Genomic DNA, 27,783 nt, shown 5'->3' with positions numbered 1-27,783 from the left:
ATCAGAGTAGATCAAAATTTTGTAGCAAGTGATTCTTAGGTTATAGATTATAGAATCAATCAACCTAGGGATGGGAAAGGATATCTCTTCTTGCAAGACTCTTAGGGAGAATATAATGCTTTGGAAAAGGATGGTAAACCAACCCAATTAAGGTTGACTCTAGAAGCTAGATGGGGAAATAGAGTTATTAATTATGTGGCCTTTGAGGATAGAGAAAAAGGTTTTAAAATGGAAGGATTAGGGACATGAACATCTCGCCTAAGGAAAAAGAAGATCTAAAAAGAATCATATCAAACATAAAAGTAACTTTCAATTTTGGCAAGGAAAAATTGATGTGGATGGAAGAAAGGGAAAGGAGAAAATCTAGGAGGGATATAAATTTCTCAGGCTTTCTCTAGATGAGTACAAAGGACTCCCTTCCAAAAACATTACGTTGAAATAAAGCTTGTTCTCCTAAGGCAAGATTTTTCACTTGGTTAGTTTTAGATTGGAAGGTCCTTACCTTAGTAAGATTTAAGAAAATGGGATACCAAGGCCCAAGGAGATGTCCTTTATGCAAAAATGAGGAAGAATCCATTGACCATAATTTTTTTTATTGCCCTTATTCGAGTCAATGATGGAAGTGGCTCTAGTCACAATTGGGGAGGGTAACATTTCCAAGTACGATAATAGATAGTGCACATACTTGGCCCCATCTTTATGGATATCTACAACTTACATAATCCTATACAAATTATGGAAGGAATGCAACCAAAGAATTTGTTAGGATAAGAAGATGAATGTAGAACAACTTTTAATCAAAATTGAGACTTCTGTCATTGAACTCACGAATAATTGGCTTTTGAATAAACAAAAGAATGAGTCTATAATGTTTAATTGGGATGAAAACTGAGAGGCAAGTGGATATGTCTAAAATTATGGGAGCATGAGGGGAAACTTCAAAAAGAAAATAAGAGACGTGTTAATGGAAACCGCCCAAGGAGGGATGGTTTAAACTTAATTTTAATGAAGCTTCGAGAGGAATTATGTGAAGAGAAGGCATTGATTATAGTATCCATAACTCAATAGGCATGGAGATTGAAAATTTATCAAGATATATAGATTATAAACTAGTAATTGGACAAACCTAATGGCTTTAGTTGAAGGACTAGAATTGTGTAAAACTCTTGGTTATAAGAATGTAGAGACTAAAGGAGATTCTGCAATTATAATAAATACTATAAAGAAAGGATCCCTCATTAATTGGAGAATGGATTGCATTTTATCTAAATCCCTCTCACTATGTCAGACATTTGACAAGAATACAATCAATCATATATATCGCAAGGGAAATCAAAGAGTAGATGAACTAGATAATATAAGTATAAAAGAAGGTCAGACATAAGTATACAAATTTTCAATATAGAGACTCCATTTGAATTAGGGAAGGCTTAGATTTTGTAGAATTTCAACCATAGTTTTCATAGATTATTAACCCAAGGAAGATTCAAGGGCCTTTCTTTAACTTTTACCCACTACCTACATCTGATATACCAATATAATATGATTGGATAGAAAAATTCATTGTGGAAGATGATTTTGGAGCCTACGGAAATGAGATTGAGGTGAATTTGGGGGTTCTAAAATCTTCTAGTTTGGACTCAATGGAAAGGCAAAGTCTTGGTTATGCCACTGGAGTAACTAAACCAAAAAATACCCTTAGGTGTATCAAATCAATAATCATGATGTTTAAGATATGTTTGCGTAGCCAAAGAATGAGTACTTTTCTCTATTAGATGTGTTGGGTGGATATTTTGCAATTGACAATTTTGGGTAAAATCTAGTCACAAAATAGGATAACTAGCCACAATGGACTCAATGGATGGTTAGAATGTTGGGGAGCCTCTTTCCCCCTATTTTATGCCAGTAGAGTAACTAAGCCAAAAAAGACCCTTAGGTGTAACAAATCAGTAATCACGATGTTCAAGATATGTTTTCATAGCTGAATAATGAGTAATTTTCTCTACTAGATGTGTTGAGTGGATATTTTGCAACCAATGTTTTGGGTAAAATCCAATCACAAAATAGGATGACCAGCCACAATGTGTGAGATAGAGTCTCTCCTACCTTAAAGGGAAGGCTCCCCCTTCTCACTGTTCCTTCGATCACCTCAAGGTAAGCAAGAAGTTGAGATATTTTGTAAAGGGATGTTACCACTTTCCTCTTAACTTTCAAGAAAGAATCCACTTACTCATGGAGCAACTAATGGGCAGGGTGAAATCTCTAACTACACTTCTATCTAAAATTTGAAAATGGTGATACCGATAAACCAACACTAACTCAAAGGCTGGCTGAAAGTGCACCAATTTGGCTCTAAGTTCGGTCATAATTCTATATGAATAAGATTTACTAATAGGGCAAAAGGATTTCCAAAAGTAAAGATATCCTGATTATTTTGTGAATCAAGAAAGAGATATAAGCTATAGACAAAGCTTCTAGTCTATATATCTCTACAATTTCCCCTAGTCAAAGCTCCAGCTCCAATTGCTTCTTAACTCATTTTATACTCAATTATCAAGAACACAAGATTACATAAACCAAAGACAACATATGCAAAAATTGTAGACAAAGATTCTAACATGCACAAGTAACAATCTCACTTAATCAAAGTTAAGTCTCAATTGATTCTTTGTATTCACTTTCTTTCAAAAAGGCAGTACACAATCAAAGTTATGCTTGCACAATTTCTCTAGAGCTCTCTTGCATACAATAAAACATGATTTCACAATAAGAGGGCACTCCTTTATATAAGAAAAGGAGTTAAGAAAAAGATGGAGGAAAAAGTGGAAGAAACTCAACCAACTTTGACCAAGTCTAACTAGAAGAGAAATTATTGGGTTACATGCAACTGCACATGCAACTCACATTGCATGTAATTACATCTTTTCTGTTAGGATAAAATCACAGACAGAAATAAAAAACTACATGCAAATATAACCAATAACAAAAAAATAATAGATCACACAGAAATGAACACAAGGCAGCAAGATTTAATGTGATTCACCCAATCCCTAGGCTATGTCCACCAAACAGCAAGTTTGATCTTAATAAAATCCAGTGATTACAACTTGATTACAATTTGTAATCCCTTACAGTTCAATACTACCGCAAGAAGAAATTTCGCATCACACTATAATACAATCCCTAACCCCAAACACTTTTATACAAATATTAAACTGCTTTAGGGTTATAACATGTCGACCCGAATCTACGAATGGTGAATCTACGAAACTCGATAAAATAGGGCCCAAAAAATAATTTTCAAACCCTGCTAATTATGAAGTATGTACAGTACTTTCCTGATCAATCACCATAATCTAACATTTTCATGCAATGCATCCTCTTTGATCTACAAATAGAAATAAAAACAAAACACAAGTCTTAATGATTATACTTTAGTGCCTTGAACTTGACAATAACATCATGCACTGTAGGAAGATCATAAATCTCTGTTGTCTTTGATATTGCTTCTATTCTCACTGCATCTACATATGCTGATTTCACAACCTTAGATTTTTTTGCCAGAGAATCTCACAAGTATCTTGCCAAAGATTTATGTGAAAAAAAATTATTCATTGTGTGAGAAACCAAAATTCTCAAAATCTAAATCAACATCGACCCTGATTGTATATTCTGAAGTCATCCTTTCAACTACAATTAGACTACCATGTTCATCAAGAATGTAACATCCCATTTTCTCTAAGTCACATGTGATCCCTGTTTCTAATACTTGGCAATCTCCAAGGGCTACTTGCAACTTTATTATCAATTTTCTCAATGTTACTTCTTTGTAGCTCATAAGTCCTTGATATCTAGATAAGATTTCAAATGTTGGAAGAATGTCACATGAAACCATGACTTCTAAATAAAATTTAATAATCTCATCCCAGTCATTGAGAATCTATTTCAAATCATTTGCTTCTTGAGTCAAAGAGGAAATCAAGTCTTGCTCCATTTCATTCATATCTTTGATACGCTTAAGGATTGTAAACATATCTATAATAGCTCAAACTCCTTCATAAATGACTTCTACCCAAGAATTGATGACTTCAATCATCTTTCTTTCCTTGGATGTATGAGACACAATAAAAACACTCTAAGAAGATTGGTGTTGAATGACTTCATTTAAGCAAGAAACCTCCTACTTGAGTTGATTATTCTTTTCCCATAATTCATGATTACTTTTTGACATATTAGCTAATGCATCTTGAGAATCTTGCAAGTAACTCAATCATAATTGCATCTCAATTTCTACCTTAGTAAACTTGTAATTGGAATGGGTAAGTTCTTCAATAAGTTTGTCCACCAATGGCCCAACAGCCTCTGGAAACTTTGTTTTCTCCAAATCAACTAAGATCCTTGACATAATCTTAAGTTGGACTTAGTTTTCTTTATAAGAAGGTTATTTGGGGGTACAACAACTTTCCTTCTCTTCATTATGATCCTACTCAACCATGCAGGCAAGATGAAACTTTCATTTGTAGAAGATGGTATAGTGGAGACCATTGACATTGATCCTAATTGTATCTCCATTGCAACTGAGCAAGACTCACTCTGCATAGCTGAATTCATAGGTACATGATGAGAGAATTATGTCATGAATATCTCAAAACTTGTTAGAGATGTGTCAATTGAGAAACTTGACCCTTTGTAGGAGTCAAAAAATCTTCGAACACACTTCCCAAATGTTCATATTGTTCATTTGTTAAAATGGGAGGAGTTGCTAAAGATATAGGGAGAGTCAATGTATTGATTTTTGAAGCTAGAATGGAAGGTATGAAAATAGTTGAAAATGAATCTACATCATCATCTATCTCATCTAGAAAAAGTGCTTCCTGCATGGATGGTGCATGAGTTTGTGTAGGTCTTGGGGGAGATATCATCATAACTTCCCCTTCTTCTTCCTCATCTTTACCTGTAATTTCCAGCAGTGACTTCCTTCTAGGAGGACCACAACTTCCACAATCCAAACCCAATTTTGGATTAACTTTTTTGAGGCCTTTAATTTTCAGCCACTTATTGATATTTTCTAAAATGGATTCAAATATATCAAGGATAGATGTACCCTCCTTCTACTGCCATTGAATGCGAAAAGGGCATCTTTTATCAAAATTGATCTGATGATATTAAGGATCAAGAATATTGCCATCATCTTCGATTTGGAAATCTGATAGAATCTCAAACATGTTAAGTTCTATGAATTATTGCAAAGTTAATCTATAATAATCCATCTTTATTATATCCAATTCTATCTGCATGTCTATCCAAACATCTTCAATATGATGAATGTGTGTGAAGGGCCTCTTGATTTGAGAATTCATTTCTTTGTAATCAAAGTCAAATCTGGTTTTAAATTTCTTCAAAGTCATCAGGTGCAGTTCTTCTTCCATACTTTTTTCTTTATGTACAAAATTGATCATACAATTACTAATTAGTAGGGGTTTGGTAGAAGAAATACCAAAACTTAGCATATGCAAAACATGTTGATTAGATTGAACTTTCATTAGTTGTCTAGCTAATTCCATCATAATGACACAAGTAAGTAAAAGTTGGAAACTGGATAAAAATACAACAATATTGATTTAACTTTTTCAGAAGATTTATTAGATACCCTTTTGATGGATAACTGTCTATCAAACAGACACCAGTAATGCCAAAAGAAAGCATCTTGAACTCTTCTATAATGGAACTTACTATTAGCTAAGGTGATCTAATCATAGTAATCCTAAACTAGAATTTGAAGATGGTCTCATTTGGTTGAGAGTCCAAAGAAAGATCCCATGGAAGTAGCAATATAAACAAGATAAGAATTTATGTAGAAAGACACTGAAGTCCCTACATTGAGCAATTGTTGACAAAGTGTAGTGTTGATTAGTTCTCCCCAAAAGATATGTCCTTTATTCTCCATAATTTGGAAGATGAATTTATACATCCATGGTTCAAAATTAGTGGAATCTTTAAGACCACAAATCCTACTGAGAACAATAATGAGATCTTTGTACTCCTACTTAAAATTAGGTCTCTGAATGGTCTTAGCATGGCATCAAAATCAGCAAGATAAGCACAATTCCCATGGCATCAAAATCAACAAGTGTAAAACATCAAGCTAAAACATGCACAAAATCAGCAAGATAAGCACAAATTAATTAGCAAGAAGGAAAATGTCTAATTACATGATGATTGTGTGCCAAAAATGGAGGAAGAAGATCCAATGTTGAAATTTTTTGAAAAATACTTGGATTTCTTCAACTTTGCAAGGAGGAGTTCGAATGATCACCCAATGGGTGTTTTTCATGCCCAATAAGGAAAACATGCCCTAAAAACCCTCAAGCTTCCTACGTTTTTTGTAAAATGCAAATTTATGGGACATTTTTGGACCCAAAAATGTGGATTTCCAAGTGCGTTGGATAAGTTATTTTTCACTTTAGAATGCAAAAATGTGATTCTTAATACCTTGTATACATCATAAAATTCCAAAATGACTTCTATTGGGGCCCAAATGAGTTTGTAAAACCTTCAAATCTAGATTTTTTCATCAAAATGTGAGTCCAAAATGAGTTAAAAGAAACTGTTTTTGACATGTATAAAGATGCCAAATGCATGGGAAAGAATTCGAAAGAAAAAATGCCTCTTGAGGGAAAGATTTCAAGTCATTCCATGGAGAAATCTAGGAGAAATCACCAAAAAATAGGTTCTTGAATGCCAATGTCATGAAATTCTTAAAAAACAGGTTTTGAAAGGGAAAATGCATGTGTTTGAGAGAAAAATGCACCTTTTGGAGGTGTTTTCATATATTAAAACATGCATCCAAGACCAAAACACACCTTTTAGAGGTGTTTACATGTTTTAAAAACATGTAAAGGGCCAAGGCAAAAACACACCTTTTTACTGGATATGCATGTTTTAAAAACATGTTTTTTGCCAAAAAATGGGTTTTAGAAATGTGAATACATGTCTTTAGTGAAAAACACACCTTTTTGGTGTAATTACATGTTTTAGTTACTTACATAACCCAAGGCAAAAAATGCACCTTTTTAGTGCATATGCATATAACATATGTAACTCAACTTTTTGATGTCAGTGCATATTTAAGTTGAGTTTACATGCATTTGCATAAAAATGCACATTTTAGATGCTATTGCATATTTTTATCATTTACATATTACACACAACTTAAGTAATCACATTAAGCATATGTCAATTTAATTGGATGAAATATTACTTAAGTGGGACATAAATTATATTTACAATATAATATGTAAATATCCTTTAATAAGTAATATTTACTAGAGCATTTGATTTAAATATTAAAATTTAAATTGGACTATATAGTTAATATAGTCACTTAAGTGAAAAATCAAAAAGCAAACTCAACTTAAAAATATAACATAAAGTGCACTATAGTTTAAGTGAAATTTTTAAATGATAAAGTAACTTAAAATATAACATAAGGTGAATTTAAGTTATGTTTTTCAAAAATTGAACGTCAAATTAAAAATATAACATGATATTTTTAATTCGTGTAGTTGCATCAAAAAGGTCCATTTTTGGGGACTAAATTGGTCATATCTTTTGATTGTCAACTTGGATTAAGCCCTAAGATAGATCAAATCGAAGGGAAAACCAAAAGCAATGACTTGAGAAAAAAAAAAGGACTAAAAACTAAGAAACGCACACTTAAAATGAAAGAAAGGATGATGAAGGCCTCAAAAATCAAGCATATGCTCAACAAGAAGAAAAAATAGAAAAGACTTGACAAAAGCCTTTAGTAAATTGATTCATTATATCAATTGATATTGTTTGATTGATCAATACAAACTAATTAAATAATGAAACAAGCTTAGAGAAATGTGAAACTAGTTTGAAAAAAAATTTGTACTGGTTTACCTACATTTTGTGGTGACAAAATGTAGGACAATAAGATGTATTTTCTATAAATTTTGATGTATATTTTATTTTTGTTTAAGAAAATGCTATTATCACTTTTCATTTTGCTTCTATATCCTTTCAGTATTCATGTTTTACGACTTTTCATAACTTTATCCTTAACATAAGTGCAAGATGTAGTGCTTAGATAATATGAACAAAAGTGATAGATAGAAAATTGATAGTGGATGTTCCAATCATATGACTAGTGATAAAGACAAATTTGAAGATATAGGTTCATACAATGGTGGATGTGTTAAATTTAGTAATGGTATCCCATGTGTTATAAAAGGTAAAGGCATTATTGAACTGACTAACAAGATAATATGTGACAATGTTTACTGGTTTGAAGGGCTTAACTATAATTTTTTGGGCGATTCATAGCTGAACAAAGCAAGTTACAGAGTTGAATTTCATAATAGAAAGGCCAAGATAAATTATGGTGATGGTAAGATAATTGGAACATGCGAGCAAACTACAATACATTCAGGGTATTGTAGTCTATTCAAAATTCATCTATTCAAGGTATGGATGATGATGATGAGCTGAGTTCATCTTAACAAAAAGGTCAAGATATATGATGGTGATGGTAATGAAGAACCAGAAGACTACAGTACATTCATCTATGCGGATGATGATGCTCCCAACACTCAAAGTGAAGAGACAAGTCAAGCTACAAGTTCCCATCGAACTAGAAATGATGGAATGGAAATGTAAATTGTCAAATAGTAGAGTGTGGGTGTTGAGAAACAAACTGTAGATGTTGAGTCACAGATAGGTAATGTCGACCATCAAATAGTGAATGTCAAGCATCCAGAACCTGAACAAGGAAGAGGAAATGAGCCTGATATTATCTTTCCAAATGAACCTAAAGAAGAACCAAGAAGGAAACTACCTTTGTTAGAAAAAGATGTGAGAAGACATCATAAACCTAATCAAATCATTGGGGATGCTGAATCAAGTGCAATGACAAGAAGAAGACTCAAAGGTGACACATGTTTATTATGTGAGTTTGAGCTCAAGACAACGAAAGATTATTTAGACAATGAAGATTGGATACAAGAAATGAATGAAGAAATTGACTAGATTGAGAAGAACAATACTTGAAATTTAGTACCAAGGCCTAAAGACAAAAATGTCATTGGGATAAAGTGGCTTTTTAGGAACTAGCTCAATGAAAATGGCGAAGTAACAAGAAACAAGGCAAGACTAGTATGTAAGGGTTGTGCACAAGAAGGAGTTTACTATGGAGAAACTCTTTCTCTTGTGGCCAGACTTGAAAGAGTCAAAACTCTTTTTGCATACTCATCATACAATAATTTTAAGGTATATCAAATGGATGTCAAATCTGCATTTTTAGATGGTATACTGGAGGAAGAAGTATACATTGAATAGATTGAAAAATTTGTAGATCTAGACAAAAGGAACATGGTGTGTAAAGTAAGCACAACTCTTTATGGATTGAAGCAAGCCCCAAGAGTATGGTATGAAAGATTGCATAACTACTTAGTGAAAATTGGTTTTGAAAGAAGAATGATAATAGAAACTATATTTGAAGAATGGTAAGAAATACGAAGTACTATTATCTAAGATATTTGTTGATGATGACATATTTAGAGGAAGAGAAGCATTATGAAAATCATTTTGTTAATGAAATAAAAAAAGAATTTGAAATGCCTATGTTTGGTGAAATAAAATTCTTTGTTAGATTACAAGTATGTCAAATGAAGTTTGGTATTTTCATTTCACAATCCAAATACATCAAGGAAACATTAAAGACTTTTGGTATGGAAGATTTAAGGCCAATAGTACACCTATCTGTATAGGACATAACCTATCTAAGACTAATGATTCTACTAATGTGAACTAGACCCTATACATATTCATGAGAACAAAATTGTAATATGTTATTCACAACAAGCCAAATATTGCCTTGGTAGTTGGGATAGTTGCTATATTTTCAAAAAATCCTAAAGAGAAAATCACATGATGGATATGAAAAGGATATTGAGATATCTTAAAGGTATAGAAGTCTATGGATTTTATTACAAGAGAAGTGATACATTTGAACTAGAGGTTTTCATTGAGTCAAATTGGGCTAGAAATATTGATGATAGAAAAAGCACTAGTGGGGGTCCATTCTTTCTAGGAAAGAAATTGGTGTCATGGACAAGCATGAAGCAGAATTGTATTTCCCAATCAACAACTGAAGCTGAGTATGTGGCAACTATAGTGAATTATTCAAACATAATATGGATTACGTAATTATTGAAAGGTGTGAAAGAAAAAATTACAGATCCAGTAGTTATCTATTGTGATAACACAAGTGTTATCAATGTTTAAAAGAATCTAGTGATGCACACTAAGACAAAACACATTGCTATCAAGTATCACTACTTGAGAGGATTAATTCAAGACAAAGAAGTGAAGCTAGTGTTGGATACAATTGTTCAATTGTGTGTTGTCTTTGATGTTACACAAATGTCATATTAGTTATCAGACAGAATTTACTGAACCCAATTGGTTAGCAAAGCAAATTACAGAGTCTACCAAGTGTTCCTAAATATACTCTATGGAAATAGTTTCTACTGAGCTCACTTGGGCATCAAAGGTTTCTGTGACAAAAGTCAATTTCTACCGAGCTCACAAGATCAACGAAGGGCAGACAGTGTTTACCAAGTTCACTTAGACAAAAAAATTTGCAGAATTCATAGTGTTTATTGAGCTTTAGTTGGTTAACATTGGAAATCATTTATGAAGTAGTGTTTACCGAGTAGGGTCAGCCAATGAAAGATTTCATTGTTTTGGGAAATAAAGTATAATTGTTTTATGTAATGAATGTAGCTAACTAATATAATGATTATTGGTAATTGTAACTTGTAAATGAGCCAACTGAATAATTTGTAAAATATAAATAAAAGGTTAAGTTGTGAATTCTAAAGTATGGATGGATGAATGAGCGAGGATGCAAGTGAGTTAATTATGTGAAGAGGAAAGTGTGAGCAAATTTTTAAGAAGGATCAGATATCCTTGAGGTGCAAAGGTGTATTCGATCAGAGAGGATCTAGTGAAGTAGAATAGAGATCTGTAACAATAAAGTTCAGTTGCATCTCATTCAAGTTACTTCATTGTTACTTTTTTATCATTATTGGCACTTATCTCTCATGTGAGAAAAAATGATACATAGATCATATATAGTAGTTGTTCTCATCATATGACTTGTGACAAAACAAAGTTTGAATATTTTGAAGACTATGATGGTGGTAGTGTGAGGTTTGGTAATAATGAACCTTGTTGCATAAAAGGAAGAGGAAAAAACTCACTAACCAAAGAGCTTGTATGTGATAATGTCTATTGGGTTGAAGGTCTAAAACACAATTTGTTGAGTGTGGCATAGCTACTCAATATTGAATTCAAAGTGGAATTCAAGCATGGAAAAGCAAGAATGTTGGATAACAAAGGAAAGTTGATTGGATCATGCATACAAACAAAAGGTAACTTGTTCTATCTTGAACTTGGTGAATGTCCATGTTTTATTTCTCAAGTTGAAGAAAGTTGGTTATGGCACATAAAGTTATGTCATGTGAACTTTGATAATCTGGTAAAAATAAGCAAATTCAAGAAAGTAAGAGGCATTCCTAGTATAAAAAAACCTGAGGTTGGTCTATGCAAGAATTGTCAGATTGGTAAGATGGGAAAGACTAGCTTTAAAAGTAAGAACTGTCAGTCTAAAAAAATTTAGAAATTGTGCATACTAATTTGTGTGGACCAATTGGGATTGAGAGTTATACTGGAGAAAAGTTCTTCATTCTTTTTATTGATGATTACTCTAGAATGATGATTGTCATGTATCTAAGAGAGAAATCAGAAGCATTTGAGAAGTTCAAATGGTATTTGGCCAGAGTAGAAAAGGAAACAAGGAAAAGACTGAAATGCTTGAGGTTAGATAGAGGTGGTGAATTCATCTCCCATGAGTTTAATAATTTTTGCATTGAAAGGGGAATCAAAAGACAAGTATCAACACCTAGAACTCCTGAGCAAAATGGAATAGCTGAAAGGAGGAATAGATCTATCATGGACTAAACAAGAACTCTAATGATTGAAAAGAACATTGCTATCAAATACTAGAGCTAAAGAAGGACTCATTCAAAACCCCCTATGAGTTATGGTATGTCTATAAACCCAATGTAAGTTACCTAAAAGTATTTGGAAGTAAATGTTATATTCTGAAAGAATTTAGAAAAGGTAAATTTGATGTGAAGGGTAATGAAAAAATATTTTTGGGATATTCTTACAAGAGTAAAGCATATAGATGTTTGAATTTGTCTACTCACAAAGTCATAGAAAGGTGCACATGTAAAAGTTGATGAGTTTACAGAAAGTACTGAAGAAGAAAGCAAAAAAGAACCAAAAGATTACAGGAGATTTGTTTTCATTGAACCTGATACAGTGCCAAATACATCTGTCAATCAAGAAACTTCTACTCCCAAGTCTTCAATCACCGAGTTGCAAATAGTTCAAACTGAGCTATAGGAACCCGAGTCACATTTAGATACTACCAAACCAATGCCTACCGATTCTAAAGGACCCAAGCAACTGATAGAGTAGGTACTATGACAAGAAGTAAGCTAAAAGGTACTTCTTTACTTGCTGATTTTGAATCTAGAAACGTCAAAGATGCATTAGAAAATGAAAGTTGGATTGAGGCTATGAATGAAGAGATAGAGCAAATAGAGAAAAACAAAACATGGACTCTTGTATGTAGGCCTAAAGATAAAAATGTGATTGGAACTAAGTGGGTATTCAGGAATAAGTTGAATGAAGATGGTAAGGTGCCAAGGAACAAAACTAGACTGGTATGTAAAGGCTACTCTCAAGAAGAAGGAATAGACTATGGGGAGACTTTTGCTCCTATTGCAAGATTGGAAGATGTTAGGACCTTACTTACATATGCTACATACAAAAGATTTAAGGTATATCAAATGGATGTCAAATCTACATTTCTCAATGGTATTCTGGATGAAGAAGTATACATTGAATAGCCTGAAGATTTTGTTGATCTAGACAAGAAGGACATGGTCTACAAATTACACAAATCATTATATGGTCTGAAACAAGCCCATAGAGCATGGTATGAAAGATTGCATAACTATCTTATTCAGATTGGTTTTCAGAGAAGTAATGATAATAGTAGCTTGTATAACCCAGAAGGACCAGATAACAAGATTGTTTTGGCAGAAATATTTGTGGATGATACTTTGTTTATAGGAAATGATGATCTATGCAAAGAATTTTTAGAAAAAATGAAAAAAGAATTTGAGATGTCAATGTTTGGTGAGATTAAATTCTTTGTTGGTCATCAAATTTAGTAGAGCAAAAATACTATCTACATTACTCAATCTAAATACATCAAGGAGATACTCAAAAGGTTTGGGATGGAAGATTGTAAACCAGCTGGAACTCCTATGTGCACTGGCCTAAACCTTACCAAGGATGATGAATCAAAGGAGGTAGATCAGACATTATATAGAAGTTGCAATATGTAGTTCGTATAAGGCCAAATATTGCTCTTGCAGTTGGTATAGTTGCAAGATTTTCAACAAAACCAAAAGAAAATCACATGATGGCAATCAAAAAGATCATGAGATACTTGAAAGGCATTGAAAATTATGGATTATGGTATAAATTTGGAAGTAATCTAGATTTGAAAGTGTTTACTAAAGTTGATTAAGCGAGAAACATTGATGATAGAAAGAGTACAAGTGGAGGAGCATTCTTTCTTGGAAAGAGGTTGGTTTCTTGGACAAGCAAAAAGAAAAATTGTACATCTCAATCTATCGCAGAAGCAGAGTATGTTACAGCAGTAGTAAATTGTTCTAATATTGTTTGGTTCAAACAATTATTGGAAGGCATGAACGTAGAAATCAAAGAACCAATTGTTATGTTCTGTGGCAGTACAAGTGCAATCAACATGTCTAAGAATCTAGTAATGCATTAAAAAACAAAGCAGATTGCAATAAAGTATCACTTTGTCAGAGAATTGGTGCAGGATAAGGAGATCAGATTGGAATATGTCCATACAAAAGACAAATTGTTGACATATTCACTAAGTCGTTATCTAAGGATGCATTCTTGTATCTAAGAGGTAAGCTAGGGGTCATTCCCCTATCTAAAGCTCAATAAAATGAAGTTTTAGTGATGCATCAACAGGAACTTAGTTGAAAATCTTTTTAGTTGATGCAGTTGTCATGGAAACATTACATATGAATCAATACTTAAGGTACATTGCTATTCATTTGGTATGTGTTGTCTTTGGCATGTGCTGTCAAAGAGAGAGAGTATATTGTCATATCTTTCTGAAATTTGAATTTGTTTGTGAAGAGTTTGTTGTTTGAAAAGAAGCTATGTAATTCCTTCACAGAGGGAGATTACTATATTTGTGAAGTTTGTGGCTTAAAATCTAAGAGGGAGAAATATTCTATCAGAAAAAGACTTGTTCTCAAATTTCATTCTGCTATGACATGTGTTTCCATTAATGCCAAAGAGGTAGATTGTTGGATACAATTGTTCAATTGTGTGTTGTCTTTGATGATACACAAATGTCATATCAGTTATTAGACAGAGTCTACTAAGCTCAGCTGGTTAGCAAAGAAAATTATAGAGTCTACCAAGCATTCTTGAATATAATCTATGGAAATAGTTTCTACCGAGCTCACTCAGGCATTGAACGTTTCTGTGACAAAAGTCAGTTTCTATTGAGCTCACAAGGTCAGTGAAGGGAAGACAATGTTTACCTCGATCTACAATAGATTTTGCAGAACTCGCAGTGTTTACCGAGCTTTAGTTGGTTAACATTGAAAATCATTTATGAAGTAGTGTTTACTGAGCAAGGTCAGCCAATGAAGGATTTCATTGTTTTTGGAAATAAAGTATAATTGTTTCATATAATGAATGTAGTCGACTGATGTAATGATTATTGGTAATTATAACTTGTAAATGAGCTGACTGGATAATTTGTAAGGTATAAATAAAAGGTCAAGTTGTGAATTCTAAAGTATGGATGGATGAATGAGCAAGCATGCAAGTGAGTTAATTATGTGAAGGGGAAAGTGTGAGCAAATTTTGAAGAAGGATCAAATATCCTTGAGGAGAAGCAAAGGTGTATTCGATTAGAGAGGATCTAGTGAAGCAGAATAGAGATTTGTAACAGCAAAGTTCACTTGCATCTCATTCAAGTCACTTCATTGTTACTTTTTCATCATTGTAGCAGTGATTCCTAAATCTCTTAACAGATTTGGTTTAACAACCATTTTTGTAAATCCTCTAACAAGGTGATAGTTCTATTGAATTGTTCTAAAGTCCTCTAGCAAGGCCACTCCTAGCAAGGTGATTAAATCCTTTAACAAGGTCACACCTCACAGTGTGTTTTGTAACCTTTAATAGGGTTGGCTTCTAACAAGGCTCACTTCAGAAGAGTGAAAATCAGTAGCTAGTTACTTGGTGGTTTTTCCCATATTGGGTTTCCACATTAAATTTGGTGTCTCTTGTGTAGATATTATTTCTTTTATGCATGCATGTTTGTGAATGCTAGTAATAAGTTAACATACATCTACCGAGTTACAACATTATTTCATGTGGCTACCGAGTGACAATAGTAACTAAGTTTATAAGACATCTAAGGGATTTGTAGATTTGTTTTTGTGGTAACTAATTCACCCCCCTCCTCTCAGTTACTCCATCTGTATTTCCAACAGCTGGAATATGTGAATACAAAGGAATAGATTGCTAACAAATTCACAAAACCATTATCCAAATATGCTCTTGAATATCTTAGAGGTAAACTAGGGTTGATTCCCCTAACTAAAGCTACTTAAGAAGATAAGGTGCATTGCATCACATGTGCTAATTATAACATTCTACATAGTGGCAATAGAACTCTACTTTGGGACATGCCTAAGGTAGTATACTTCAGTACAACATAAACGAATCATTCATAGATAGATGACAAGTATCAACCAAACATGCCAAATCTATATTATTTAGATGTATGAAGAATTTGAAGATGAGACAACCACGCGTCTTTGGCATTGTTTTCAAAGAGGGAGAGATTACTAAAAAGTAAAATATAAATAGGGATAGCATTAAGGAAGAGATTATCAAGAAAAAAAAGAAGGATAAACCTTAGAGGGAGAGACTCATGAAAGCGGCACAAACTGATAGAGGGAGTTTTCATGGATGACAATCACAATGAAGTAAAATCTTTTGGATTATATGGTAACTTAGCTACTACTAGTATTCAGACATTTGAGATGATGTTTGAGATGTTGTAATCAATGCCAAAGAGGGAGATTGTTGGAAACTTACAATCGGAACAATTTTTGTTTTGTCAGTGATGTCAAATCTATGGATGAGGCATATTGCTACCCAATCTAAATGTCATATCTATTTGATTAATGAAGAGGATTTGAGAAGTTACTCATAACTACAACACCTAGAGGAAAGATTGAACTTGTGAAAAGGACGTTACAATTGGCATTCGATTGGACAGACTTTGATAAAGCCAAGTAGCGTTGAAAGTATGAATGTTGGTGATAATTATATGGGGGAGTATTGCAAAAACATTATTAGATCATTATCATGATGATATGTTACATTCATGATTGTGTTTTTCATTGATGTCAACATAGCAATTTGAAAAAAGAACAGTGGTACAAATCAAGTTGGTATAGACAGATCATTGAGTACATTCACTAGTGAGGTTAAAGGGATCATTGAGTTCTTTCACTAGAAAGGTTAAAGGAAGATTATACTAAGTGTCTAGTATATGTAGCTAACCTCAGAAGCATAAGATATTAAGTCTAGAAGTTATGCAAGTTTTTGTGAAGACTATTCTAAGATAAAGTTTACAAAAGCTTGTTCTAAAAAATTTGTTATATTTCTTAGCAGAATTGTTATTCTAAGAAGCCAAAGTTATAGATGTGAAGAAGACATTCTAAAGATGATGTAGCTAAGTTTTTCATCAAAATATTACATTTACGAAAAGTTATTTGAGTTACAAGGAGAAAGATTAATGTTATAACTAAGTGTATCATGCTCTTAATGTGGTCCTATAATAATTAATTGAGAACGTGTAACAACCGACTCAAGGAATTGTTTATGGATTTGGTATAAAGGAAGGACATTTTCTTTTATCATGTAAGGAAAAAAGAGAATGATTGTAAAAAACACAAAGAGCAGAATGTGAAGTTAAGCAGAGCAAGGTGAAGGTGAAGGAAACTTCATTGCCAAGGTTTTATTGTGTGATCCAAAGTTTGATACCTGGATTCAAGGTCCATGACCTAGTCTTTAAGGTCTGAAAGTGATTGGTCTAGTTGACAGGATTGAGGAAAGAAGTTAAAGTAAAATACATACAATTATTCTACAAGGAATAGCTGAGAGATCAGTTGGATAGTGAGTTCAATGGTCTTGCCCTAGAAGTTGTTTGGATAGTGGGTCCTTCTGTCTTCCACAACTCCTACCAAGGTTGGAATCTCCTAATAGGGATTCAAAGTATCATAATAGGGAGTCATATGTATTGAATGTATAGACTCCTAACAGGGTCCATCCTCTAATGATTCACCCCCCCTAGTTATCTTGGTGGACTATTGTTTCTAACAATTGGTATCAAAGAATTAAGTCCTTGAAGATAAAGTTTAACAACTTTGGGAGATCCATGGGAAACATATTCAGAAAGGATAGTTTGAAGTTTGATGGAACAAATTATGACAACTAGAAGGAAAAGATGAAGACACATTTGTTGTGTATGGGTCTAGGATATTGGATTTTGACAAAATCAGCAAAGGCAATCATTGTTGAAAATGATTTGGAAACTTGTACCAAGGAAGAGAGAGAACTTTTTATGTGCGACATCAGAGCTAGAGTAGCACTATTGTCTATACTTCCTAAAATTGAGTACAACCAGGTAAAATCACTTGATACTTCTCATATGATTTGGAAAGCTTTGGAAAATAGTTTTGAAGGTGATGAAGATTCTAAGAAATTGAGACTATAAAGTTGGATTTGTGCATTTCAAGATGCTAAAATGATGGAAGATGAATCTATAAGAACATATGTAGGTAGGATATCAGAAATTATTGTAGGTATTAGATCTCAAGGAGGAACCAAAGAAGATGATGAGGTGATCTAGAAGATATTGAAGAGTTTGACTCCACCATTTAAACAAGCAGTTCAAATGATATAGTTGTTGATATCTTGTACCAAAGAATTCACAAAGGAGACATTGCTTGGGAGACTTGAAGTAGTTGAAAATGAGCTTAGATAGTCTAGAGAATTGACCAAAACAGAAACAAATTTTAGTACCTTGAATATTCAACCTAGTTTATCGAGGAGCACAAGTGCTAGAGGAGACTTTGCTAGCAACAACAGATCTGATCAGGACAGAAAGATAGAAGAAGGACTATCCCTTCTAGTAAGAAGAAAAAATGATGGTAAGAAGATATTTAAATGTTGGACTTGCAATGAATTTGGTCATTTTGCATCTAAGTGTCCTAAAAGAGAGAAAAAGTATAGAGAAAATTTCAAATCTAGAAGAGATAGGGAATGTTTATATGCAAATGAGGAAGATTCCAATGAACAAGTAGTAAGTGCTAGTAATGATGAAATGGGATTTGTAGCAATTAAAGAAGAAAGTCCAAAGAAAATAGCTTTGGTATCACAGATTGAAAAGAAATTTGATTGGATAATTGATAGTGGTTGTTCACATTATATGATTGGTGATATGAGCAAGTTTGTTGACTTCAAAAGTCATGATGGAGTTATTGTCATAGTTGGAAATAATGCAACATGCCATGTTAATGGTATTGGATCGATAACTCTTGATGGTAAAACTAACGCTAAGGATGTATATTTTGTTGATGGGTTGAAACACAATCTTCTGAGTGTTGGACAACTAGTGGATAAAGGTTATCAATTGTAGTTATTAGAGAAGACATGCATGATCAGAGACAAAGATGGAAAGGTAATTAGAATAGGAACCAGATCTAGAGGTAATGTATTTTAGCTTAATCATCCTAAAATGACATGTTTGGTTGCAAAGGTAGATGATAGTTGGTTATCGAATATTTGTCATATAAACTTTGACAGCCTTGTGAAGAATAGTAATATGTTTGTAGTTAGAGATTTTCCTAAGATTATTAAGCCTCTTAACACAATTTGCAAGGAGTGTGTATTGGAAAAGCATACCAAAACTTCTTTTCCTCACAAGAAGTTTAATACTATAGAAAAATTGGAGATTGTAAATAGAGATCTTAGCAATCCTACAAAGACTAAAGGATTTTATTGTGAGAGATACTTCATGATTTTAGTTTATGATTTTTCTAGAATGATGTGGGTTACATTTCTTAAAGAAAAATTTGAGGCATTTGGCAAGCTCAAGGTATTCAAGAATAGAGTTATCAGCTCCAAGAACACCTTAATAGAATGACATAGCAAAGAGAAGGAACAGGTCAGTAATAGAAGCAACATGAGCTATATTAGCTTAGGATGATATATCAAAAATATTTTGGAGAGAAGCCATGAATATAGTAGTCTACACTATGAATAGAGTGCAAGTCGGAAAAGACACAAACAAAACCCCTTATGAATTGTTGTTTGGTCACTCACCTACAATTAAGTATTTCAAAAAATTTGGTAGCAAGTGTTATATCAAAAGAGATGATGATATTGGTAATTTTGATGCTAGAAGTGATGAAGGTATGTTTCTTGGTTATTCATTGAAAAGAGAGAATTATAGATGTTATAATCTAAGAAATAAGACTATTGTTGAGAGTGTAAATGTAAGAGTTGAAGAGAAATTTAGAATACAAGAAATAATAATTGACTACAATTCAGATGATGAGAATGTTGTTACTAAACCAAGGAATGATGAAGCATTCTTTGAGACTAACAATGATTTGTAGAATGAAGGAGAGGTAAGGTAGGAAAAAAATTTGGAACCTTCAACAGAGCTAAAAGTTGAGATAACAACTCCTACTTCTGGTAAGAATATGACAAAGATTCATCCACCCAAGCAGATCATCGGAAGCAAAGACAAAGGTGTAATGACAAGAAGCAAAATCAATGAAGAACTAGTTATGTTTGATATCTCAATTTCAACCAAAGAATGCAGATGAAACATGTAAAGATGACTATTAAAAGCAAGCTATGAAAGAAGAATCAGATTAGATAGTGAAGAATGAGACATGGAAATTGGTTCCCGAACCAGTAGACAAGAATGTGATAGGAACAAAATGGGTATTTGGGAATAAGATGAATGAACAAGGTGAAGTTGTAAGGAACAAGGAAATATTGGTATGTAAAGGTTACTCACAACAAGAAGGAATAGACTATGATGAAACCTATGCTCCTGTGGCAAGAATAGAAGAAGTAAAGTTATTCTTAGCCTATGCAGCACATAAGAAATTCAAGGTGTATCAAATGGATGTAAAGTCATTGAAGAAGAGGTATACATAGAACAACCTGAAGGTTTTCCTATAATAGACGACAAAGACATAGTATGCAAATTGAAGAAAGCATCATATGGCTTGAAGCAAGCACCCATAACTTGGTATGCAAGGTTGGACAAGCACTTGACAAAGCTTGAATATAGAAAAGGTATGGCAGACAACAATAATACTGGAAATGAATTGATGATGGAATGATGATTTTGGTAATATTTGTTGATGATATCATATTTGGAGGAAATGATGATGAAAGTGACAAGTTTCCAAAATAAATGAAGAAGGAATTTGAAATGAGCATGATAGAAGAAATGAAATATTTTCTAGGATTATAGATTGTGCAAGACAAAGAAGGAATCTTTATTTCTCAAACTAAGTATTTTAAAGATCTACTGAAAATGTTTAGTTTGAAAACATGTAAACCCATTGGAACACCTATGGTAACTGGACACAAGTTATCTACAAAGGATGAGACATCTACAGTTGAGTAAAAGAAGTACATATCTATGATTGGAGGATTGCAATATCTCACTTACACAAGGCCAAATATAGCAAATGCAATTGAATTGTTGCAAAATTTCAAGTTGATCCCAGAGAAGCACATTATGCAGTAGTCAAAAGGATATTTTGATACTTGAAAGGAACACTCAAGTTTGGATTGTGGTATGACAGATCTAAGGATTTCACCTTATATGCTTATACTGATGTTGATTGGGCAGGCAGTATGGATCACAGAAAAAGCACCAGTGATGGAGCCTTCTTTCTTGGAGGAAGCTTGGTTTCTTAGCTAAGCAAGAAGTAGGATTGTATCTCACAAAGTACAATAGAAGCAAAATATGTTGCAACAACAAACAATTGTAATCAAGTTGTTTGGATAAAGCATATTATGAAGGATATAAAGATAGAATTCAATGAACATGTTGCCATACATTGTGACAACACAAGCACAATAAATATGTCTAAAAATCTAGTGTTCCATCCTAAGACTAAGCACATTTCTATCAAGTATCACATGTTGAGAGAAAAGTTGTAGAAAAGGAAATTAGATTACAGTATTTAAGCACTGTAGAGAAGATTGTAGATATTTTCACTAAGCCTCTTCCCAAAGAGACTTTTGAGTATTTGCAAGGTATGTTAGGGGTTATGCTCCTTCCTACATCAGAATAAATGATGCAAGTATGCATCAGTCTAGTGTAATAGAGCATTATTGTTTGTTTGGACTGAATACTAGTGCTTCTTTAATGGGAGAATATCTATGATGGATAGAGTTGTCTAGGATATTTTTTGGATGTTGTTATTGAATAGTGTCTTTGGACACTTGAGCAAGTTAGAAATAGTTGTTGCAAGGATTGATGGTTGCACAAACCTTTAATACTGATGTCAATGGAGGAGAAGTACAATATGAAAAATAGTTTGGAAAAAATAATAGTTTGATATAAAGCACATTGAGGTATATCAATGAGGGAGAATGATTGATGAAGAGGATTTCAAAAGAAAGATTAACAATCTTTTGTAGTCGGTACTTTTGGAACTAGATGTTTTTCATCTATGTTGCCATCAATGCCAAACGGGAAGATTGTTGAAAGCATGAATGTTGATGATACTTCTATGGGGGAGTATTGTAGAAACATGATTAGATCATTATCATGACGATATGTTACATTCATGATTGTGTTTGTCATTGATGTCAACATAGCAGTTTTCTATGGTATCTGACAGAAGAGCAACGGTAAAAATCAAGTTGGTACAAACATATCGTTGAGTACTTTCACTAGTGAGGTTAAAGGGAGATTATATTAAGTATCTAGTATATGCAACTAAACTTAGAAGCATAAGATATTGAGTTTGGAAGAAGTTATGCAAGTTTCAGTGAAGACTATGCTGAGATAGAGTTTACAGAAGCTTGTTATGGTAAACTTGTTATATCTCTTAGCAAAATTGTTATTCTAAGAAGCCAAATTATAGATGTGAAGAAGACATTCTGAAGATGATGTAGCTAAGTTCGCTCATCATAATATTACACATATAGAAAGTTATTCAAGTTACAAGGCAAAAGATTAATGTTATTGCTAAGCGTAACATGTTCTTAATGTGGTCCTATAATAAGTAATTGAGAAGGTGTAACAGTTGACTCAAGGAATTGTTTTATGGATTCAGTATAAATGAAGGACATTCTCTTTTATCATGTAAGGAAAAAAGTGGATGATTGTAAGCAACACAAAGAGAGGAATGTGAAGTTAAGTAGAGCAAAGTGAAGGTGAAGGAAACTTCATTTCTGAGGTTTTATTATGTGATCCAAAGTTTGATACTTGGATACGAGGTTCATGACTTGGTCTACAAGGTCTGACATTGATTGGTCTAGTTGACAGGACAGAGGAAAGAAGTTAAAGTATAGTAGATAAAATTATTTTGCAAGGAATAGTTGAGAGATTAGTTAGACAATGAGTTCAGTGGTCTTGCCCTAGAAGTTGTTTGGACAGTGGGTCATTCTGTCTTCCATAACTCCTAACAGGGTTGGCACAACTCCCAACAAGGTTGGAATCTCCTAACAGGGACTCATATGTACTAAATGTTGTAATAGACTCCTAATAAGGTCCATCCTCTAACAAGGAATATTTATATTAGTACATTATCTTGCGGGCATCATTCCCACTAGGGTTTTCCCTCTGATCAAGGGTTCACTAGTTAACATATCTAGTGTAATTGTACATGTGCATCTTGTTATGGTTGCTATTTACTTTGGTTGAACGGCTAAGATTATTTAAGGTTGATGAATGTTTTATTATTGGATAATTGATTCACACCCACCCCACCCCCCCACCCCCCGCATCCTCTAAGTAATCTTGGTGGACTATTATTTCTAACAAGTAATTGTTTATGTCAAGAAAGCTAAGCTAAGCTAAGAAAAAGAGTAAAATACTAAGAGTATCCAGTAATGCTAGTGTCAACCGAGCTATAGTTGTTGTTGAGAAAATCTCGTGTTGACCGAGAAAGTTTGTTGATGCCAAGCTAGAAATTTTTACAACGATCGAGTATTTCAATATTGACTGAGAATCAAAATTTTAGAGATTGTTGAGTAACAGTAAAAGAACAAATTCAAACAAATCATAAGATCAAGCCAACTCGATTGATTTCTTGGGAGATGCAAAATGTGTTGAAGATAAGATTGATGAGTAAGATTATTAAATTCAAGGAGGTGAGTAGGTAAAGATCTAATAGACAAATTCTAGAGAAGTTTCTAGAGGATGATCAAGAAGATGGACAAATACATTGAATTGAGTTGAATATGATTGTAAACCCTAAGATCTACAATGGATGTAGAAAACGGTAAAGCAAGAATTGCTTATTTTAAGAGATACAAAACCAAATATTTGGTGTCATGTCTAGTCAAGCCTAGTCAAGCCCAACCAGTGTGTATGAGTGAGTTTGTATACAAAGAAAAGTTGATCAGAAACACACAAGAGTGTGAATGTGAAGCTAAAGGAGAAAGCTTGCAGATATGTTGTTGTTGTTGATAAGTGAATCAAAGAAGAAGGCTTAAGTTTTAATGAGAAGAGTGGACTTATTGCTTGAAGGGTGATCAAGTAGATCAAGATCAGAGATGACAATGGAAGGCTTATCAGTGAACCAACATAAGGACTAAACAGAGATTTGAACCTACAAAAGTGAGTTGTAATCACACATATCAAACCTATTGTTTTCTTTCTTATCATTGTAAATAGTTTGTATTGAAATCCTTTTAATAGAGGTTGACCTAATAGTCATTTGAAGACTTAACAGTATGTGTAAATTCTTCAACTCGGTGACATTCTAAATAGAATGATCAAAGTCCTCTTACAAGGCCACTCCTAATAGGGTGATTAAATCCTCTAACCAAGTCACATTTAATAGTGTGTATTGTAACCTTTATTAGAGTTGGCTCCTAACAAAGCTCACTTCAAAAGAGTGAAAAAAAGTGAAATGTTGGTGGTTTTTCTCAGATTGGGTTTCCACATAAAATCCTAGTGTTAAATTGTGATGAATGTTTTCATTTGGTAATGTTTTCATTATGCAATGAAAATTAAGTTTATGACAAGTTTACAGTAGAGACAGAGCAACAATAGGATAAGAACAACAAAGAAAGTGTTTAAAGTTTAATTGTTCAAGTGGTACATATAGACCTTGAGTAATTGATTCACTCCCCCTCTCAGTTATTCTAAAAATTTCTAACCAAATGAAGTTATTGTGATTCCAAATTGAGAATGTAGTAACTTAACTTATGAGCATATGATAACCTTGCAAGACCTGTTGGTAAGGAAAGCTACATAGGAAGAGTTGACAAGGCAACAACATCAGAGGTTACTATTGCATGAGATCAAGGACTTTTTTAGGACTTTTTTTTAGAAGCATTTGATGTTGAAAACCTTGATGAAAAGACTCCAATCATTGCTTAGCTAGTTCAAATTATGGAGAAGGTAAATGATACTTATGTTGATTCAAATGAGAAGTAGATGCAGTGGACAACAAAAAAATTTGAGAAGAAAGTGATAGAGAAAGTCTCCACTAAAGTTGAAATAAGGAAAGTACATTTATCAAATCTTGTAAATTATGTAGAAGTTCTCAAAAATATTCATTCTTTGTACAAGAAGTTATCTGATGCTACATTCTTTACAAAAGAAAATCAAGACCTCATAGATAAACAACAGGCAGATTTAAGGTCAACAGGACATTCTTTGAACATGGACACAAGTTCAAGTTCATTTCATTTTAATAGATCAATAATTTCCCATGCTAGGTTAGTCGAGCTGATGGCTAATGATGGAAGAATAAGGGCTAAACTTATCTCTATTCAAACAATGTTGACACCTCATCTAGAGATTATGCAAAGAGAGCTTCAATCAGCAAAGGAGGTAGTACAAAGAGATCCAAATCTCCTTGTTGCTAATAGTTTGGTGGGTCTAGTTGCTACACTAGAAATAAAGATTCAAATTTTGGAGTCTATAAAGATGGGTTGGGATCATGCTTTAGCTATGATAGTATAGATTCATAAGCCATTTTTGGAAAATTACGGCATTACCACCACCCCAGCAACAATGAGTGACAAAAGTAAGAGGGGTAGTGGACATAATCAGATGAATAAAGAATAAGACAAAGAATGAAGAAATTTTTACAGAGACAATCAAATGAATAAAGGATTAGATGAAGAATGAAGAATTTTTTGTAGAGATAAAACAAAGTTTTGAAATCTTAAATTTTTGCATGTATATACTGAGCGTAAAATTTGATCTATGTATAGTGGATATCAAGTAGAGTATGGATTATACTCTAAGGGGGAGTAAATGTATTTCATTTTTTTATTGAATAGATTTTGGTCATGACAATGTGTTTTTGCCTCTAATGTCAAAGGGGGAGAATATTAATCCCTAAGTTGTCTATTAGTGTCAAACACTTAGTCATTCACAAGGAAAGATTATTCAATCATCACTGTGACTAAGTCATCCTATATAGACCAAGTGAAGGAATGAGGACTTCTATGTAATTTAGTTGAAGTTGAGCACTTACTATTTCTGAGCAAGTCTATGGTCATTGAGTACTTCAATACATGTTGAGTCATTCAAAAGATAGTTCATGTTGAGTGTATAGATGCCAAGTCACACAATATAAGCTAAGAAGATACAGATCGAGGAACAACATGAATAATCAACCCATGCCAAGCATCATAATGTTCAAGTGTTGAGTAAACTAATTTTGATATATTTGTTTAGAATGGCACAAAAACTGAGATAGCCATTTTTACCAACTTAAATGCATGTTTTAATGATCAAGGAGTAAATCATGGAGGTGAATACACATTTGGTTAAGGATCATTAATCCCTATGCAATGTGATTAGCCAAGCAGCAAAAGAGATGGATCTAGATCATTGATTTTGATCTGAAAAATTCTACAACTAGTTATAAGAAGAGGGTTTAAAGTGTAATTTCATAATGTGTGCAAGAGAAGTTGCAAGTTTGGATGTTAGAGGCAAAGTTTGAAGGTGAACTAGATAGAGTGACTGAGCAAAGCAGTGAAGGGCATTATATATCACATTAGAGACCATATCAGAGATTGTAAAGAGGAGATATGTTATCAACATTTGAAGTGCAAAATGAAGGATCAGGTATTGATACATTCTAGCAAGTGTAATTAGGGTAAATATCTTAACATAGTGGTCCTAACAAACCTTTATAAATCCCTTAAGAGAGTGCTCACTTGGTTGTGAATTTTAAATCCTTTAATCAAGGTAGACTACATAAGTCTTGTAATCTCTTAATAGGGAAACCCCTAAAAGGGTACATCATCAGAGGTGATCAAAATTTGTAGCCCTAATAGGTGAACTTTATTAACACAATAGTGAATTTTTGTGGGTGTCATTCCCACCCCAATTTTACCTTCACCTTGGAGGGTTTTTGGGTAACCAAAATCTTTGTGTTATGTGTCGTTCATTTTCTTACATGTTTCCTAGATGTGATTAGTTGTTAGATATAATACATCATAGCAGTAAATGTTTATGTGATTTATGTTATTGTTGAGATAAGGATTAGAGGTGAAGTTATCAGATTGGATATTTGATTGAAAGGGTAAAAGTTTTATAGATCTTGATTCAGCCCCCCACCTCTCAATATATAACTTTCCCATTACACTTCCAACACATTCGACCCTATTTTTTCTTTTCTTGTGTCTATATTTTTTGGAAGACAGATACAAAAGAGGATGTGTTAGTTTGAATGTAATGGCCACTACAATATTTTATTGAGGGACTCAAAATTGCATAATTTTTATTTGATAAGTAGGAGATAATTTCCACAGCAAGTCAAATTGTGATGTGAATATCAAGATTTAACTGTGTGATTTTGAGTCAAAATCACACAGTTAAATCCTAATATTCACATCATAATTTTTATTTTTCAAGTTTTAGTTGTTTACATAAAACAAGAGCGTCTAAATTTCATATTACTAACTTGTCCCATCTTTCTATGAGAACATAGTATCCAATTCTAAGTAATCTATACAAAGGCCTTGCTCCACACATCTTTCAAAAAAGTTTAGAATGCACATTGTATTGTACCAAAATTTCCCATTTAGTACCCATCATATCATTTTCCCATTCTAAAATGCATTAAATTTCTATCGTCCCACATGCTATATGATGTCCATGCATGACCTTCTCAATTTTATCTATCTCATTGTCCTGCACACTTTTTATAGAGGTATTTGTTTGGCTCACTTCCCTTATTATTTTTGCACTATTAGCAATGATACTTTTTGAAAGCCATTCTATGTGTCTTTTTTGCGATCCCTTCC

The sequence above is a fragment of the Cupressus sempervirens genome, chromosome 3, assembly GCF_028749045.1.
Source record: "Cupressus sempervirens isolate cs-2001-9-10 chromosome 3, ASM2874904v1, whole genome shotgun sequence".
Classification (NCBI taxonomy): Eukaryota; Viridiplantae; Streptophyta; class Pinopsida; order Cupressales; family Cupressaceae; genus Cupressus; species Cupressus sempervirens.
The sequence above is the reverse complement of the archived record's forward strand: the minus strand, read 5'-3'. Positions refer to the sequence as shown.